Raw genomic sequence first — 6406 nt, 5'->3', positions numbered from 1 at the left:
CCAAAGTTAGGTGTGGCTCTAAGGGTATTCTCACATCGTTGCCACCATAAATCAGCTTCATCTCTAAGGTAATACACAACACTGTTTACCCTAAGGTTTTCGGGGCAATTCACATCTAGGATAAGCTTATCAAATTCTCTCAACCAGTTTTCAAGTACACTTGGTTCAATCTCTCCTCTATACAGTGCAGGCTTGCTTTGAGCTATTTTCTTAAACATTTCCCCAGGCCGATCATGCACTGGGTTGGCTCTAGTTTGAGCTAGGTCTCGAACTACCTCAACTAGTTGTCTAACTACTTCAGAAATCTCTTGGTTAGCCATATCCCTTCTCCTGAATAGAATAAAAGACTAACTTTAATATTGGTTAGACACGACATTACTAAGGCACTAGTTCGACAACGAACCCACTCACAACAAGAACACAAATGACACGCGTCCTAGGGGAAGTTGGCGTCAACTTTGGGCCTTCTCTCCCACCTATTCGATGCATGTAATTTTAGATGGTTGCTAATTGGACCACCTTTCACATAAGATTTCATTGTAGAAATAACAACTGATCCCTTTGCGATACCCACGAAACATAGAATTGAAAATTGAACTTAAGAGATAACGAAAAGGAAATTCGATGCTTTTATTAATACTTCAATGATAAAGTCTTACATCCGTCAATAATATAACTTTTATTTCTCCAAGCTATAATTGAACTAATAACCATAATTAGTAGCTTTTCCGGCCACTTTATTACTCAACGAAATAAATAACTAAGTATTACATTTCTCTAAAGACTAATGTCATCACGACGATCATTCCTTTCTTTGTATTGCTCTGGAGTAAAGTCTTGATCATTAGGATCATCCAAGTCTTCTTCCGGATCAGAGTCTTCATCCATAGGCTCATCATTCTGTTGTGGCTCACTATCAACCACATTATTCTCCTCAAGCTCATCCTCAGATCCACTAGATATCTCAATTATTGGTTCAGGAACTACAAGATTAGTATTCTCAATCTCTACTACATCATCATCAACTTCCTCAACATCATTAGCTTGCTCATCATGTATCATGCCATCTTCACCATCACTTTCTTCTCCTCCATACCCCATACCTAGACCCGCAGAGTATTTTCCATCCTCATAGATATTCTCCGCAACCTCTAAGATAGTAGTGAGAACCTCATTATCATACTTCCACCTACCATCTCCAGTCCCATATTTGTACCAATTAGGGGTACCATCATTATAGTGCATGTCACTGAACTTGGTCTTAAGGTCTATGTAAGGATTCTTATGGGGCAAACAATGGATAACCATACTAGCCATCATATCCTTTTGCCTAAGATGTGGCATATCCTTGGTTGAAGCAAAGTAGTGCAAGCAAACACAATCTTCTAAACATACATATGAGGAGTCTCGTTATCCAGTTTCTCTAGGCATCTTAGACTTGAGAACTTAGAAGGTAGCATCTTAAATCCTGAAAATTCACAACTAAAAAGTCTTACTAACGCATTCCCAATGAAATTCCAACCCAAAAAGGATACAATAAATAGTTTGTGGAGCCATACAATTTCAATGCACAAGTATATGCTCACACATGAATTATGATGCAAATAATCACACAAGGGAAGATAAAACATGGTCAAAACACATACATGGCAATTATTAAATCACATAATCACATAAAATGCATACTTAAACTAATATGCCCTTCTTAATCTACCCATTCTTCACTTGAAAGTAATATTAATTTTCGAAATTAATTAAGAAATAACTCCTAACTTAGTTGAAATTATTAAAATTAAAGTTGAAAATTAATAAGAATTATCAATTAAATAAATTAATTAATTTCGGATATTAAATAAATAAAAGAAAAATTCGAATAAATAAATAAATAAAATAAATTCGGATAATAAAAGGAAAATCCGAAAAAAATATTTCGAATTTAATTCGGAAATTTCGAATAAATAAAATAAATTTCGGAAAAATTAAGTAAATTAAATAATAATCCAAAATTTTCAATTTATTTCAAACGACCCAAAATAATTGATAATTGACCTTTAAAATATTGAGTACTCAAAATAATACGTTTTGACTTTAGGAAAATAATATTTAAAAATCCTAAAGTTCCGCAAATACCACATTGTAGTATGAATTACTACAAAGAAGCATTAGTCTCCGATTACCACTTTGTAGTATTGCTTACTACAAAGAAGGAATGAAACTAAGCTCTAGTATACCTCTTTTTACGTGATAACCTAAAGCGTCTGATAACCACTATGTAACAACCTAATAATTCCTTGCTTTTATAAAACCATTTTCCAACTTAAAATAAAGGAATTACTAAAGTATTACCACCACCGTGATAACGGTTATGGCTAGTACCAGAATTACGCAGCGGAATGTAATGTCAACTAACTTTCAAACAACATAAATAATAATTATTGAGGCCTCCTACAAGTTGGAACCATAACGGCCCAAAAACCAAAGTATTAAAATTCAACAAAACCCAAAACATGCATATAGTATAATTCAAAATAGTTTTAAAGTACGAAAGAATGCAAGTCTCTCAATCATCTCAAGCCACATGATTCCGATCGTACTTCGATCTACCAACCTGCTATATTATTCTACTCCCCAACAATGCAAGTGCAAATGGTGGATCATAATAGGGTCATTAAGGCAAAGGCCATGACCAAAATTAAGACACAAAGCACGTAGTCAGCAAAAGCCGAGTACTTACAAGGCTAGAGTGAAACAAAACTATAAACATGCATGACTCGCTAAGTACTAATCAACATGCAAAAGCCATTTAGTAATCAACAAGTAAATCATGAATACAAGACTCGACTCTTGACTCACATTTTAATTAGAATAAGCTTCGAACGGGCCAAAAGAATATTCCATAAAGGAAGGGTGTTGGGAGCCCACCAAACACCATAATAAATAATAAAATATCGGACCATACCGAGTGTCGGGCCATTCCGACGGAATTCCAGCGCATAAATTAAATGAAACAACGTCTTGTATCATTAGTAGGAGATCAAGCTTTCCGGCAAGTCTCCCCCCATTGTTCATACTCAAGGTATCTTTTTATAAATCTGAAATATAATTGACTATCATAATTAAATCAATCACCTAATTATGCTAATCAATTGACCCTTTAGGTCTAGGTTAAATTCCTAACTTTAATTCTCCATAAAACCAATTTAACACCATAAAAATCAAGTCTTTATTAAATACATAAATCTGAAAATTCATACTTTAATAATTAAAATACGCCTCAAGAATCAAAACATGTAAATCATCACAATACGGTGTTCACAACCGATTTCCAGCATTTTAGTTATTCAAAACTATAATAATAATATAATTTAAAATACGGAATCGAAATAGAATAGGTAAGGAAGAAGAGATTTATAACAATCCGGCCTATAGCACGGAACAACCACGAATTAATGTGATTGGGCGAAAGAATTGAACGAACGAAACAAAGAAACACACACACACACACACACTTCATGTGTGCGCGCGCGGCAGAGGGGCGACAAGCAGGCACAGCACGCGGGACGAGGGGCAACGAGCAAGGCACAGCGCGCTGGGCGCGAGAGAGAGTGAGGGCCAGAGGTGTGCGCGTGTGGCTGGGCGAGAGAAGCAGCAACGCACAGCAGCACAACGAGGGAGAGAGAGAGTGTGGGCGACGAGGGACGAGAGCAAGGGGCGTGTGGCTGGGCGAGAGGCAGCAGCGCACATAGCAACAGCAACACACGCACATCAGCACGCAAGGGAAGGCGAGCTGTGCGCTGCGGCGAGAGGGAGCCGGCACTGAAGGAAATAATGCCCTTGGTCCAAGTATGCATTCAATGTTAAGTCTAATAAATGCGGTTCAGTATTAATTAACAAGTTAATAATTCAGTGAGATCAAGTGAGCTGAATGCCTAGCTAGAGGCCGCTTCAGTTCAAGTGGAATTAATGATATTAATCCACAACTTACTCTTGACTGAACCCGTAGGGTCACACAAATAGTACGTAAACGGATCAAGTATTTAATGGCATTAAATACTCCATCTATGGATATTCGGAATCGACGGATCTTGGTTTCAGTGGGAGCTGAGATCGTCACAGGCAAGAAATGAATACTCCGGAAACGATGATATTGCCGGAAACGGAAATATGGATCGTATCGGAAATATAAATATTATCCAAGTCGTAGATGTTGCCGGAAACGGAAACATGGTACGTATCAGGAAATATTATCGGAAATAGAAATATTGCCGGAATCGGAAATATTGCAGGAAACGGAAATATTGTCTGAATCGGAAATATTATCGGAATCGGAAAATAATTCCGGAAACGGAAATATTAAATATTTGTTCGAAACGGAAATTAATTCCGGAATCGGAAATGTTAAATATTGTTCGTATCGGAAATGAATTCCGGAATCGGAATTTAATCGGAAGCGTATCGTACGAATTAGCATCGGACGAGGCCTGCCAGACGAAGGCCCAGCACGAAGCCGGGCCATCGCCCAGCAAGCCAAGCGCAACAACCACACGCCAAGCATGCGACCAGGCCCAGCGCAAAAGCCAGGCCCAGCCGAAGCTTGGGCGCGCGCGCGGGGCTGCGGCGAGTGGGCTGGCGCTGTGCGTGGGTCGCAAGGCCTGCGTGCGGTGCTAGCGTATTACTCGAAGTGTGTTACTCGAATCCTAAGGCTACCGGGATTCGAAATATGATTAAATCCTAAAACTATTAGATAATGATTATTTAATTAGAGTCCTAGTAGGATTATAATTAAATAAATTAGTATCCTAATAGGATTCCAAAACCTTTTCCATAACTCTATAAATAGGTGCCTAGGGTCACATATTTACATAGATTATTAAAGTATTCAAAGTGAGTTTTTGAGAGAAAAATTCAGTCACATACCTTGCCTAAAAGTGCCGAAAATTATTAGTACCTTAAGGGCGATTCTAGTTGGTCAATCTTAAGGCGGATCCGGACGTGCTGTGGACTATCTACGGAGGGACGACACTTGGAGTCCTAAAGACTTGTTCTTGTTCGGTTCGGGCGCAGCTAGGGAAGGCACGCAACAAAGAGTATGCATCTAAACTATGCTATATGATTATGTGTAAATAATATGTATTCCTGGCTAAATGGTTTTTTTCCGCATGATTTATGAATTGTCATATGTATCATAACCTAACAGTGGTATCACGAGCCTCTTATTATTTTCATAATCTAAATTGCATGAACATGGTTAAATATTACAAATTTGCAAGAATTAAAAGGGGTGATTAATTTTCGTAATTGTTAATTAATTGCAAATTGCGTTTATTTAATTATACGTACGCAGTTTTTCGACAGTTTCTTCGTTACTCATCCAAATCGAGTGATTTTTGTGTCAATTCCGCATGTAAAAGGCATTCTAAAATTTTGACAAAAATAGTCTTTTTCTGCCGAACGCAGAATTCTCAAATTCGAAGCCTAACTATGACTTTTCGAAGGTTTTAGTTTTTCGAATGCAAAATTTCGTAAATTTAAGATGTTAAATTAAATATTTGCAATTCTTGTTGGTAAATCTTGAATTTTTGATTGACCTACTGTATATGTTTAACAAGTTTGAATGCCTAGCCTTGTTAATTATGCAATCTAATTTGTAATTATGATTAATTTGTTGAAAATTAGAATAATTTAGAATTAATTTGATTTTCATAATTAATTATAATTTAATTAGATACCTATGATTAAAAACCACCATAAAAATTGTAAATTTATGATAAATTTTAAATTTTTATTATCTAGACTTGAATCCATGTTAATCGGAAGTCAATGGAATAATAAATTTTTGATTTTTCGCCCTAAAATTATGAAATTAATATTAATTTATTAATTTGTCATTAATTTTAAATATAAATTTTTTAAATTTTATGAGATTCGTTCATATAACTTGCACGCACAGACGCTACGTGTTACCCTTAAGGGGTGTTGTATAGTGCGGGCATGCGACGACGAGCAAGGGAGCTCGTCGCCCATGCGGCACGAATGCAATGAGCAAGGGCATGGTGCACGAGCACAAGGCAGCAGCCCTGCCTTGTGTCGTGGGCTATGAGCAATGAAAGAATGGGCATGGGCGAAGGCAAGGCACGGCAGTCGCGTGTGGGCAGCAAGCGAGCTGCGCCAAAACGCGCACTGCCTCGCGCAAGCGCGCGCAAGCTCGCGTGCCACGAGTGCTGCGCCCAGCGTCGATGCCGCGCGCAGCGAGCGCTGGCTCGCACCAAGCGAGCGCTAGAAAGCGCGCACAGCATGCGCTGGCGAGCGCACGAAGCGAGCGCTGGCCCGCATGCAGCGAGCGCCAGCGAGCGAACGCAGCGAGCGATGGCTCGCGTGCATCGAGCGCTGGCGCGCGCGCAGCGAG

The sequence above is a fragment of the Spinacia oleracea genome, chromosome 1 (assembly GCF_020520425.1).
Source record: "Spinacia oleracea cultivar Varoflay chromosome 1, BTI_SOV_V1, whole genome shotgun sequence".
In the NCBI taxonomy this organism is placed as follows: domain Eukaryota; kingdom Viridiplantae; phylum Streptophyta; class Magnoliopsida; order Caryophyllales; family Amaranthaceae; genus Spinacia; species Spinacia oleracea.
The sequence above is the reverse complement of the archived record's forward strand: the minus strand, read 5'-3'. Positions refer to the sequence as shown.